The sequence below is a fragment of the Dipodomys ordii genome, unplaced genomic scaffold, assembly GCF_000151885.1.
Source record: "Dipodomys ordii isolate 6190 unplaced genomic scaffold, Dord_2.0 Scaffold152, whole genome shotgun sequence".
Taxonomy (NCBI): domain Eukaryota; kingdom Metazoa; phylum Chordata; class Mammalia; order Rodentia; family Heteromyidae; genus Dipodomys; species Dipodomys ordii.
In genome coordinates this window covers 1,951,530-1,965,949 of record NW_012267368.1, presented here as the reverse complement: position 1 = coordinate 1,965,949, position 14,420 = coordinate 1,951,530, and positions in this window count along the sequence as shown.

Here is a 14,420-nt window from a genome sequence, read left to right as displayed (position 1 = left end):
TTATGGGTTTTCAGGTAGGAAAAAGTTTTTTAAAATTCTAAGATAAAATTGCACTCCCTAGAACAAGCTAGCTCAGCCCTTTGTTTATTTAGTCATTTTTCTTTTTTGCAGTGCTAGGAACTGAACCCATGGACCTGAGCTTACCAGATAAACATTCTCCCTCTGAGCCATATCCCAGCCCTTTGTTTTTTCTTAAATGTGCCTATTTTTCTTATTTATAAGCAGTAAGTGTTTCAGTGAGCTCAACTCACTTTTAAAAATTCCAGTTAAAGGGGCTGGGAAGGTGGCTCAGTGATAGAGCGCTTGCCTTGCATGCATGAGGCCCTGGGTTCGATTCCTCAGCACCACATAAGCAAAAAGGAAAAAAGCCAGAAGTGGTGCTGTGGCTCAAGTGGTAGAGCACTAGCCTTGAGCTAAAGAGCTGAGGGACAGTGCCCAGGCCCAGAGTTCAGGCCCCATGACTGGACCCAAAAAAAAATTTTTTTAATTCCAGTTAAAAAAAAAAACATATTCAAACATGAGGGAGAAAACGAAGATATTCAGAAAGAGCTCCCTGAAGTAAAAGCATCATCTAAATGAGGCTTGTTGTTGAAGGTGGGTGAACTTTTCCTAAAAGGTGGTTACTGGGGTTGTCAGTGCTTTTCCCCCAGGAGGTACAGCTCCCAGAGACTGCGCAGTGCACATGAAACCACAATTGTTTGGGAAGGGGAATAAAAAAGCTCTATATTCAATTTGCATTTATTCTATTACTTAGCAATTGCACTGGCACATAAAGAAAAAAGATATAGCATAGAAAGTTACAGTGCACATGAAACTAGACTTCAGAAAGAGTTATTTTCCAGCCTGCCATATGTTTTCCTCTTTTATTGGAAGTTAATAGTCGTGATACATCAAGGATGGAATTCTCAAATGTATTAAGTCTACTCCTGCCATTTACACACACACACACACACACACACACACACACACACACACACACGCAGAAGCTGGCATCATCTACAAAGGTCCTTTCAGATAGTTTCCATTCATCTCCTTTCTGTGACTCCTTTCTAGCTCAACCCACAACTAAAGCCAGAGCATGCAAGCATTCGCTTTGTCTGCTTGCATGAGAAAACAGCACTTCAAATGACTTCGTCAGTGTGAAATTAGTCCCTCATTTCCCCATTCTTTATGAGAGACTCTTGAAAGAGTGAATTAAATTAAAAACAGCTGGGCACAAGAAAGAATTATCTAGACAGGAAATCTAGCTCCAGGCTGGTAAAGGTTCAACACTGGGAGAGTTAAAAGGGGAAGCATTGGACACTGGCATTGGGCACTCACACCAGGATTCCCTGCTACTCAGGAAGCTGAGATCTGAGGGTCGAGGTTCAAAGCCAGCCTGGGGAGAAAATCCCATGAGACTCTTACCTTCAGTTAAACAGCAAAAAGTCAGAAGTAGAGGTGTAGCTCAAGTGGTAGAACTCCAGCCTGGAGGAAAGAGGCCAAAGGAACGCACAAGAGGTGCTGAGTTCAAGTCCGTACCAGCACGTGCGCACACGCACACACACACACATACACACACACACACACACAAAACCTCGGCATTACCTGATGAAACCACATGGCTCCTTGTGACAGCACACTTCTGCCCTTCTTTTCTTAGATCTTTAAATATTTTGAGTCATTTTTTTCCCACAGCAGTCCTGGAGCTTGAACTCAGGGCCCCGTCACTGTCCCTGAACTCTTTTTGCTCAAGGCCAGCGCTCCACCACTTTGAGACACAGTACCACTTCGAGTTTTCTGGTGGTTAATTGGAGATAAGAGCCTCATGGAGACTTTTCAGCACGGGTTGCTTGGGACCACGATCCTCATATCTCGGCCTCCTGAGTAGCCAGGATTACAGGCGTGAGCCACCAGCACCCAGCCATTATGCCCTTAGGGACTTGTTCTTGTGAATAGAAACTGAGGTCTCCATACTACTGGTAATAATTTTAAAAACAACTAATAATGAAAATTGGAGGATTTGAGCTGAAATAAAAAAATCTCTCTTCTGGATAGTACCTAGATGGCCAGATCTAACATCTTGGTAGCTTATGATAAAAAGGGGTCATTTCTGAAAGCTGGGCACCGGTGGCTCAAGCCTGTAATCCTAGCAACTCAGGAGGCTGAGATATGAAGATCTTGGTTCAAAGCCAGCCTGGGCAGAAAAGTCTGTGAGACTCTTATCTCCAATTAAACCACTAGAAAACCAGAAGTGGTGCTGTGGCTCAAGTGGTAGAATGCTTGCCTTGAGCTGAAGAGCCCAGGGACAGCACTCAGGTCCAGAGTTCAAGCCCTACGACTGACCAGAAAAAAAAAGAGGTCATTTCTGGTTAAGATCTGTGACCTCATGTTTGAGCTCTAAAGAATTATCAAATTATACTTGACCAAAGATGATAAATGAAAGGTTGATGGAAACATATTTAATGACCCTGACACCCACAGATAAGGCAGAGCAAACAACAACAACAACAAAAAAGCCAAACAAACAAACGCAAAGTGCCAGGATTTCCTGTCTGGTTCTTTCTCCTGGGCTGCTCGAGGGCTGAGCTCCACTAATTGCCAACATGCTTGCAGTGGGGCGCCTGTGGGCGCCCTCTGGACCAGACAGACAGACAGAGGGGTCTGTGTCCAACTCATTAAAACGTTCCGTGTGGAACCACAGAGATAAATATTTACTTCCCTTAACCTTTGCTTGTGCTAGATGGCTTTCCTCAAGGGACAAAAAAAAAACTCTGCTTTGCAGAAATAGCTTGAAATTCTCTCTTAAATGGCCCAACATCCAATATTTTCAAGAAAAAAAATTTTTTAAGGCAAGCAAATAACAACAAGCCCTCTGTATAACGAACGTCCATTTGATCTTAGTCGAAGGATTGCTTCTGCCTGAGTGAGTCCTCGTGTTCCGGCCTGTTTGGGAAGAGTCAGCTCAAACCTAATGCCTAAGTGTCTGCAGAAGGAGGAGGATGCCAAGCCCAGCATTGGGAAGACCTGAGTTCTGTGAGATCCCACAGGAGATTAATGATTTGTTAAGACTTCATGGGTGAAAATAGACATTTTAAATGTCTTCAAAGACTTGGGAAAGATCCAGTGTGTTTCTTTCCAAACCCAAAACATGACACTGTATTTTGTTTGATGTCCATGGTCTGACTTCTCAGTTGAACCCATGTCACAACAGTGAGGTTAGGGAGTTAAAGACACCAAGGAAAAACTATTTTGGAAACCGTACTTCATTTCCAGTTCTGTACATGTGTGCAGTTGTGAAATTCAGTATGCGATGCTAGCCTTTCCTGGACACACAATTTACACTCATCGAACTGAACTATGACACCATTTGGGGAACATGTTTCATGTTGCTATGACAACAATTTTTTTCTTCCTCTTAAACCTTATTATTTTGAAACACAGTTTCCGGACCAGTGGCACATGCCTTTCCTCTATTAAAAATGTGGAATCTCAGGGTCCGTTCCAGAGCTTCTCAATCAGAAACTGCATTTTGTTAGGTGCAAACATTTTGTCCATACTGGTAATCCTAGCTTCTCAGGAGGCTGAGAACGGAGGATCATGGTTCAAAGCTAGGCCGGATAGACAAATCCAAGAGACTCTTACAACCATCAAAAAGTTGTAAGTAGAGCTGTGGTTCAAGCACCAGCCTTGAATGAAAACACTATACGACAAAGCCCAGTCCCTGAGTTCAAGCCCCAGTACACACACACACACACACCGAACACATTTTGTATTTTAACAAGGATTCTGGATCTTCTTGTTCACGTGCCACTTGGAGCACTGTTCTGAAATACAATTCCACATAGTCTTATGAAAGGGAGAGATTTTAAGTTTTCACAACCAATTGTTAAAGTTAATTTAAATTATTTTTTAAATAGCAAAAACTTCATATTTTCATCAATTCAATATGATTATAACAGACTTTTAGCATAAGGCCAATGAAGTTTTTTTTCTTCAAATCCCCATACAGCTGGGGGGTTCATTATAATAGTGCCAAATAATCATACGTTTCAGAGAAAAGAACAATTCTGGATGACAAATATGTCAGCCACATCTAGTTTTGTCTGGTATGAATTTGTGTGTGTGTGTGTGTGTGTGTGTGTGTGTGTGTGTGTGTGTGTGTGTGTTGGGCCTTGAACTCAAGACCACAAACTCTTTCTTGACTTTTTCCACTCAAGGCCGGTGCTCTATCACTTGAGCCACTGCACCACTTCTGGCTTTGGGCTGGTTAATTGACATGAAGAATCTCTTGAATTTATCTTCTCTGATCTGGCTTTGAACCAGGATCTTCAGATCTAAGTATCCCAAATAGCTAGGATTCCAGGTGTGACATACCTGTGCCCAGCTCAGAATGAGATTGTGAAATGGCTCAGGTTTTCCAGTTTGTACTTATTTATCAAATCCTTAGGGTACTATCGGCAGTTCCTCCAGAATTCATGATCACAGAATTATGCTTTAGATTCTTGGGGGAAAAAAGTGCACAGTAAAACTGTAACCGCTATTGGATGGTGACTGTCTTTCTACAAATTCCAAAACAAAACTGAGGCTTTTTTACAGACTTTTTTTTTTTTACAGATTTTACAGAGGAGGAAGTTTGTTTTCTCTCCAAGATCATTTATCATTGTTTTCTGAAATGAAGCAAATAATGAATACTACTCCTGTCTCCTGAAGAAAACCTTCTCTCAGCACTCAGGTAGAGCTGCGATATAAACTTATTCCCATTGAGTCATGAATTGAGATTGATTTGGCTCAACTGTGTGCACCAATGATATCATTTACATCTAGACACAAATACATTAATTCATCATCTTCAATCGTTTAAAAGTTAATTCACTGCAGGGAAAAACCTTCAAAGAATGGCAGTGATCTGCCAATCAGAGAACTATGTTGATTTATTTCTTATTTCCATTTTGCTGTATTTCTCTAATGTTCCATGAAGAATAATTTATTATTTTGTAATTTTAAAAATCTTTCATTCAAAAGGAGCACAAAAACTGCTTTGATTTCGAGACAAATACAAAATAATTGGGTCTTAAAATAGGATGAGCATCTTCAGTAAGGGCTGTCATCAAGTGTCATACTATCTGGAAAAAAAAATCAAATCATTCGAATCTGAAGATGCTTAACTGTCAGATAATCAGAAGAAAACCACCCCAGACAATCAGAATCATTAAACACCTACCTAGAGTTTAACCAGCCGTGGTAGAAAATTCATAATATTCAGCTCTTCTTTTTGACTTGGTAAACTATATGTTCTTCTTGACTGGATAGAGATAAGTCAAGAGGAGATCAGTGTGACTGTGAGAAAAAAATGCACATAGGTGTGTGTGCGTGAGTGTGCGCGCACGTGCGTGTGCATGTGCACCTGTGTGTGTTCAAAATAAGACGTTCTTTAAAAAGGAAAGTAGAGTCTTCTTTAGTTTTCCATACAATTAAAAAGAATCCTTAACTGCTGTTTCCTACTGAATCATCCTAAACTCCTATGTATGAGTACAAAACCTTGTGGGGGTCTCATCTCAAACTTGATATTATCAATTACCTCCACCACTTGTCTTCTCTGTCTTTGGTCCCAACCAAATCAAATTATTACTCATTTGCTAACAACTGAACATTTCTATCCTGTGTCTTCATTCCCACTGCTTGTGTGAATTCTCTCTCCCTGGCACTGCTCATCCTGCCCCCCTCCACACACACACCATTACCTCAACCTGTTTGGGAAAACTTGACTCTGCAAATTGGGGCCTGTCTTTTTTTGGGGGGGTGGGATTCCGGTCGTGGGGCCTGAACTCTGGGTCTGGGCGCTGTCCCTCAGCTCTTCAGCTCAAGGCGTGGGGTCTGGGCGCTGTCCCTCAGCTCTTCAGCTCAAGGCTCTACCACTTGAGCCATAGCGCCACTTCCGGCTTTTTTTTTCTTATGTGGTGCTGAGGAATCGAACCCAGGGCCTCATGCATGCAAGGCAAGCACTCTACCACTGAGCCACCTTCCCAGCCCTGGGGCCTGTCTTTTAACAGACCCTCTCTGTGAGCTGTGTATTGCCTTGAAAAGCAATTAGTGCTAAGAGCAAAGGAGCCATGTGAGTGCCATCCATCTAATTTTGTCACCCATCGTTTTCTGGTTGTTTTGCTGTGTAGTTACAAAATGGCTGCCACTGCTCTAGCAGGCAACATGTGGTCCCAGGTCTGTGTCAGAAGGGGAGACGGTGTCCCTCTCACATACCTTGTTTTCACTGGGATAGAAGCCTTCCCAGGTTTGCCATTCTCAGAACTCTGCCTGAAGGAAGCATCTGTACCCAGCCTCTTGTTTCAGTGACAGCATTGAACCTTTCTGACCTCTAAGATGGACTGGCCTCTAATAATGGAAAGGGAGAGGTGATCGGGTGGGGAGGGTGTTGTGTTGATTACCAGCATTTGCCTCTCCTTCTGTGATCCTCCAGATCTTGAATCCAATCTCTGGTTCGCCCAGGGACAAGTAATCTTCCCACGGCTCCACCAGACCTAGCATGTCTGTCTGATTCACCTTTTGCTGTGGAGCAGCTACTGGAATGTTTGCCCAGTTTCCTCTGTGAGCACACATCCACTCTCTTGTTCATCTTCTGGTCCCCAGTGGCTCCAAGAAAGTCTTGAATAAATATGTTCGCAACTGACAACCTTACTAATTTGAACCATAGAGTGATGACGTATTTTAGCTACATGGGAAACAAAAAAAAAAAAAACACAACACACAGGAAACTTAGGATTTTCTCCACACTAGCAATTAATATGTATTCTGCGTTTTAATATGCAAACATACAGGGCTAAGGACTGGACACAGAATCAGAAATATATAGAGAAATAGAGTTTATCCCCTACACACACACACACACACACACACACAGCCTGGCCAGATGTGGGCTACTTGATATTGGAAGTGAGGCTCATCCTAAAGGGATTCCAGACTCAACTCAATTTAGATCAAAAAGATTAGGGCTGCCAACCAGACAGGAAGAAGCAATTAGCTAGAAACATTCTGGGTTCCCGAGAATTCTGTGCAGAACAAAGTTCCTTACGCTTCTAGACTTCAAGCCTCTCCTTATAAGAGAAAGAAATTTACCACTGCTCAGGGCTTCCTGATGAACCTTATCCAAATGAACACATTCGATCGCCCATGGAATTATGGTACTACCAAAGGTTCCTCAAACCATTGTTAATAAGAAAATCCTCTTGAGAAACTCAGTTCTGAGATGAACAAAAACTAGTTCAGTTTAGGTACTGAGTGCCAGTATGTTTCCCTTGGCAAGATACTGGCTGCACTTTTAAGTGTCTGAAGCAAAACAAGACAGGAACTATCTGGGCTCTGGTGGTTCATGCCTGTAATCTTATTACAGACATGAGGCTGATATTTGAGGGTCAAAGTTCAAAGCCAGCCAGAGCAGGAAAGTCTGTAAGACTCCAATGAATCACCAAAAAGACTGAAGTGGAGCTGTGGCTCAAGTGATAGAGCACCAGCCTTATGTGAAAAAGCTCAGGGACAAAACCCAGGCCCAGAGTTCAAGGCTCAGCTCTCTCTCTGTCTCTCTCTCTCTCTCTGACCCTATCTCTCTCTGTCTCTGTCTCTCTGTCTCTCTCTCACACACACACGCACACACACACACACACACACACACATTAACCAATGATGGAATACCTTAAGCGCCAAAGCCTCTGGATGTGTTTAGTTGAATGCTTTTCTTTTTCATCACAGCATGGCAGAATTGAGTCAGTTCTTCCCAAAGCTTCTTCAAACCAAAGCTTCTTCCCTCCAGCCCAGAAGAAGATGCACAGGGAAAGTCTGACTCAATCATTCTTTGTTTCCTATTTGTATTGCTAGATTTTGACCAAAAAAAAAAAAAAAGAAAGAAAGAAAATCCTAAGCCAACACCATGGCAACCTGTAGCACAGCACAACCAAGTAGAAAGCAGCTCCATCTAAAAATGCATTTCGGGTCCAGTGTCTCAAGAAACATGATCAACAAAAGTTATTTTGCCACCATGGCCCATGGAGTCGGTTGAAGTAAGAAGAAGCTACTTGAGCATGGGAATGCAGGTTACGTGACAATGCCTCCCTGACCGGTCGGCTTCAACAAGCAACACAAGTCCTGAAGCCAGACCTTGGAGAGGACCTGGGGCTGCTGCGCTGGGACTAGAGATCCGTTCTCCACTTCCGCATCCAGAGGACAACTAACTGCCCAGCCGACATGCCATGAGAAGACATGGCGAAGCTTTGTGAGCTCTGCAGAGGACAGCTTTTTTTTTTTGTTCTTTTTTTTATTGTAAAAATACTATACAGAGGGGTTAAGTTACATGAGCTGCAGAGCTTCTGCATGGCAAAGGAATAGCTAGCAAGATCAATAGAAAGCCAACAGACTGGGAGAAGGTCTTCACTAGACATACAATGGACAAGGATCTCATATCTAAAATATACTTGGAACTCAAAAAACTAAATCCCCCAACAACAAATCCTCAAAGAAACAAGTGCCCAATAAATAAGTGGGCTAAAACTTAAAGAGCAACTTCTCTGAAGAGGAAATAAGGATGGCTAATAGACACATGAAGAAGTACTCAACCTCTCTAGCCATAATAGAAATGTGAATCAAAACAACAATTAGTTAGAATGGCTATAAAGAAATCTAATAACAAGAGAGTATTTTGTAAACCAGCTCATTCATGTGATAAATATCTAGCCTCACCACCACCTTAGTCTCAACGTCAATGATTAAAACTGTTCAAAACTAAATTTCACAGAGTAGAAAGTGGTTTTTTTGCCCACATGGAGAAGGGGTGGCATAAAACTGATCAGGTAAGGTACTAGAGGAAGCCAGTGAACCCATCTAAATATTCCAAGTAAAACAGCAGTATTACTCTCTTAACAAAAGTGGAAGGAGGAACCAATGGAAGGAGCTGCATTTTACTCACCAATAGAAATGTTGTACTGAAATTTCTTTATACAGCTACTTAAAGATTATTTTTTTTAATTGCAAAGGAAAAAAGTGCTTTCTAAAAGCTATCATTTTTTGTTAGTCATTTTAGATTCACAAATGCTATTCTGTGGTCCTCTGGTCTATTTACAGTATATCTCTGAGGCCCTCTGATTATGACTATTCTTTACATATGCTAAAAAATCATCAAAATGAGCCAGTGTGGCTGGCTGCTACCTGCCTATAATCTCATCATTCTATAAACTGAAGCAGGAAGAAGATGAGTTAGAGGCCAGTTTGTCTCCAACAACAACAAACCAAATAAATCATCAAAATGTAGTGATTTTTGTGTTCACAGTTTAACATCAGAAAATAAAGACTTCAAAACTGGCATTGAATTATATAATTCTTTGGCTCATTTCTCCCATAATCTCAAGTACTATATTTGCTGGGTTACAATTTCTTACAGCCCACACTCCATGGTACATACCAGAAGCAATATAGAACAGTGGTTAAGAACACAGACTTTGGAACAGAACTTGAGTCTCTAGGTTCAAATCTCCTCTTTACCATTTAATAAGTGTGTGAATATGGGCAGGCTATTTAATCTTCATTCAATGTGCCAGTTTTCCCATCTATATAATAATCCCTGTCATATTTTCCTATTAAGAGGACAAAACAACTTACTACTACTACTATTACATAAGTGGCAATAAGGCTATGTATGTAGCATAAAGAATGTGTTATGGAGGTCATTTAATAAAAACTAGTCTAGCTACTTCTCTAAAACTAGTGACCAACTAGTCTAGCTACTTCTCTAAAACTAGTGACCAACTTCTCTAAAAGGACTGTGAAAACACAAAACCCTACCCAATATTTAACTCAATGTATGACACTAATGTTTGTTCAAACAAACTCTGGTGCATTCATTTTTCATTAGAACACCAAAGGATGGAAGAGAAAAGAAAGGCTATATGATTAGCTCTCTGGTTGTTGGAAATAGCTGACCTCTGTGTGTGGGTCAAGGCCAAGCACCCTAAGGACAGTGCTTCTAACAGTGACAACATTCTTAGATTTGACCAGGAAAGCTTGGTTCTTCCTCCTCATCCTCCCTCTTTTTCTTTTAATGAATGGTTAAAAACTAATATACAGACGCATCCTATCTTAATTATTGGAAGAGTCATTTCAGCCACATAACTGCTCTGCTTGCTCTTATCTGCATTAGTAGTTTGACCTCCTGGAGCAAACTAGTATTAGAATCTGACATCTGTGTGTGTGTGTGTGTGTGTGTGTGTGTGTGTGTGTGTGTGTGTGTGTGTGTGCGTGTGTGTGTATTAGCTCAAGACTCTGTCCCAGACTAGTATTAGAATCTGACACCAGTGTGTGTGTGTGTGTGTGTGTGTGTTTGTGTGTGTGTGTGTGTGTGTATTAGCTCAAGACTCCGTCCCAGACCTGGACCCTTAGCTTTTTCACTCAAGGCTGGTGCTCTACCATTTGAGCCACAGCTCCACCTCTGGCTTTTGGCTGGTTAATTAGAGATAAAAGTTCCAAGGACTGGGCTGACTTTGAAACTTGATCCTCACATCTCAAGTCTCCTGAGTAGCCTGGATTACAGGTGTGAGCCACAGGCAGGTCCCAGCTTTGACACCATTTCCAAGTCCATTTTCCCCTCTCATCTCTGGGCAAACCAAGAAAACCCTGGCTAGCCTTCCCTAGGCATGAGAAAGAGAAGTTAGGAAAGTCATACTCTATAAACTATGGATCCTCTCAGCCCAGCCCCTAACGAGAATCAAAACCGGAACCACTTTCCTCTCTCTGCTCAGTTCCTTGCTCATCCATTTTGGCTGATACACAGTGCCATAGTGTAAGCAATGAGCCCTTTTATATTCTCTTGGAAAGAGTGGGGTGGCAGGGACAGAAAGAGAGAAGGGGGGAGAGACAGACAGACAGACAGACAGAGAGACAGAGAGACAGAATATGTGTGAATTATCAAACTTAAAAGCCAAACCAAGTTTGGCTGGGGAGATTGAGCACCATCCTTGGGCTTAATTCATGTCAAATGGCCATCAGCCACCAGAACCAATGTCTTCACTCAGTTTCCCATGCTCTTAGGGCCTTCTGACATATGCTACCCCATAATAGGCAAAGAAGTTTAATCAGCAAGCAACAAATCAAAATAAGTTCTCTTTGGCACTTACTTTAACAAAATGGTAGTCCAGCCAAGTGTGGTGACACACATCTGCAATCCTGGCATTTAGGAAGCTGAAGATCCTAAGTTCAAGACCAGGTTGGACTACAAAAAAAAGCAAAAACCCATACATATAAAAATCACCATAGTCCTTTTTTCACAGCGAAATTAGTGATCACATATGAATTTAGGTCAAAATATGACCTACAGGAATTAAAGACTACCATTTAAAAATCTATTTAAAAAAAATGAAAGAAGCCATAATTTCTAGTCGCTTCTCTTTTCATTGCTCAGTTTAGCCAAGGTTCAAACTGGACGAAAAGAAATGGAACAGAATGGTGGATGGTAGCAGCTTTAGTGCTGAGTGCCCGTGAATGCCCTCATACTTCATTGTGTTAAAATGATGGACGCTCCACAATTAGTTGTTAGAAATTGGTAATTAGTTCACCAATCTCTCAGTGTGGTTTCCCTCCCCTTCAGCAGGATGCAACACGCCCTACAAAGGCTCTCCCTGTGTCTTCGTCCTGCTCAAACACACAACCTTGGTAGCTAGTTCCTCCTCTCTGCTACCTTTCTCCAGCCACAGAAAAAGAAATAGGCCACTGCACAGCAAAAAGTACTTGGTGCTACCACTGTATTTACATTCCTAGGGATTATTTTGTCTGTCAGGCACTGCTCCATCTCTGACCTTGTCAAATAAAGTATTACTGCTGGGTGCTGATGGCTCACACCTGTAATCCTAGGTCCTCAGCAGGCTGAGATCTGAGGATCATGGTTTGAAGCTAGTCCAGGCAGAAAAATCTGTGAGATTCTAATCTCTAGTTAACCCACAAAAAGCAAGAAAGAGAGGCATGGCTCAAGTGGTAGAGCCAAGTGAGAGAACACGAGCCTCGAGGTTCAAACCCCACTGTCACCAAAATTAATTTTAATGTTTTATAGCCACGTGCTTGATATAGATAATCACAGAAGATATCTAATTGAAAACCAATGTCTTCTGTAAGAACAATTTACCCTTGTGTGTACTAAGATTGAAGAGACTGCTAGATGTGCAATTGAGTCTGACCCATCTGAAAATCCATCTGGACCAATTTACCTGGGTACTGGTAGGTGCTCACCTGGAAATGTTAGACATTGAAATTTTCTTTGAGAAGAAACCAAAAGCAGTTATAAACAGGGTTATGTAAAAGGCATCTAAGAATTTCCTTTTTTTTAGAGGCCTATTTGATAACCTCTTAACATTCCTTTAAATATATTATTAGTTACTTTTCACAAAATGTATTACTGTTAGTCATATTTTCAGGTTTTTGCTTCCTTAAAAGCAAATATTTCTTTATGTTATCCAAATCTAACTTTAACATTTTTTGCTGGTCCTGGGCCTTGAACTCTGGTCTGGTCAGTGCTGTCCCTGGAGCTCTTTTGCTCTCGTCCTCTACCACTTTGAGCCACAGCACTATTTCTAGTTTCTGGTGGTTAATTGGAGATAAGAGTCTCATGGACTTTCCAGCCCAGGCTGGCTTTGAACCAGAACCCTGAAATCTCATCCTCCTGAGATCTCAGCTTCCTGAGTAGCTAGGACTCTAGTTGTGAGCCACCAGCTCTTGGCTTACTTTAAACTTTTAGGTAAGTAAAAATAAAAACATTAAATAAAAAGAAGATTTTTATAAGCACCTACATGTAAGTTTGTGGTTAGAGTAACCATAATACTTTATCTTAAACTATATATTAATTTAATAAATCGCATCTCCCTTCCCCTGGGGTGCGGTAAAAGGTACCTGTAAAAGATTCTTTGCACATTCAGACAACAGACCTTTTTGTGATCTATTTGTGCATCATGTTGCATGTGGACCTGCGTGTGGAAAAACAGCAAGCCAGCCGTAGATGGCAGGACTGGGCAGGGTTTGGCTGGCCAGTCCCAAGTTTCAAGGGTGAAAATGGATTTGCTTTGCTTTAGCTCTGTCCCCAGGACAGGAGCACAAACCTCAGATGGGTGTGGGCCAGGAAAGCTGTCCCTGCCATGCAAAACTGCTGGGCTCACCTGGTGACTAACTTCACGGCTGTGATCCTGCTTTCGTGTACTTCCTTTTCCCACCAGCTGAGCTAACTCATCTTCAAGACAGAATTATGCAAGCTGGCTCAGGACTCTGGAGCTTTGATTTTTCTTTTTAATCAAGCTGTTTATAAAGTATTTCCTGCCAGGTACTGGTGGCTTACTCCTGTAATCCTAGCTACTCAGGAAACAGAGATCTAAAGATCACAAAGAGGAAGTCTGTGCAACTCTTATCTCCAATTAACTACCAAAAAGCTGGGAGAGGAGCTGTGGCTCAAGTGGCAGAGTGCTACTTTAAGTAAAAAAAAAAAAAAAAGCTCAGTGACAGTGTCCAAGGCCCTGAGTTCAAGCCCTAAGACTAATACACACCCAAAAAAAATCCTCTCGTAGAAATGAATATGTACATATAAAAAAAAGTCCCAATGAAACTCTTCAACTGGTACAATTAACCCATGATCATAGAAAGGGGGAAACATCTCTTGTCAAGACGTAAGACTCCAGGGGCTTTCTAGTATATGCAACTGTCAGGAAAAGTTGTTTCAAGAATATCACAAGTGATTTGGAAGTGAAATCTGGAGTGAGCTGAAATATTTGCTCAGAGCAAAACTGACCAAAACAAATTCACCAAAGCAGTTGCCCCTTACCAAAAAACAAACCCAAAGAAACAATGAGGCCAGTGAATTTCCAATGTTGGTACCATCAACTAGCAGAGGAGGCCCTACCGTAAGCCTAGGGCCAGCGGCCAGCGTGGCCTGTGTTACACAACAGTGACCAAGTCCCTGTTGTACCATTTGGCAAGCTGGGTTGATCCACGCCTAATAAAAAGACCTTTTGATGTTGAAATAAGAAGAATTCTAATTCTTGTAAACATAATGTTAGCAGTAATTAAAAAAAAAAACCTTCAAAACCTTTTCTTTTAACCCATGGCAAAGATAGAGCTGTTAAAATGTTCCAAGATAAAACATTAAATTTTAAAAGCCTACCTTTTTGAATCCAGCATCTCTGAGTCTCTGAGGGCAAAAAAAGAGATAATTGTACAAATCTCCTCCATGAGTTTTCTTTGCCATCTGAAAGCCCTGGTCATCACCGGAGAGTTTAGCATGTACTGAAGTATTCCCTTCTACTGCACTATGACGATATTGCTGAAAAAAAAATCTTAAAGAACAATCAAAGGTCTTTTTAAAAACAAAACAAAACATATATTATCTAGTAATATAGCCCCTGCCCCCTTGT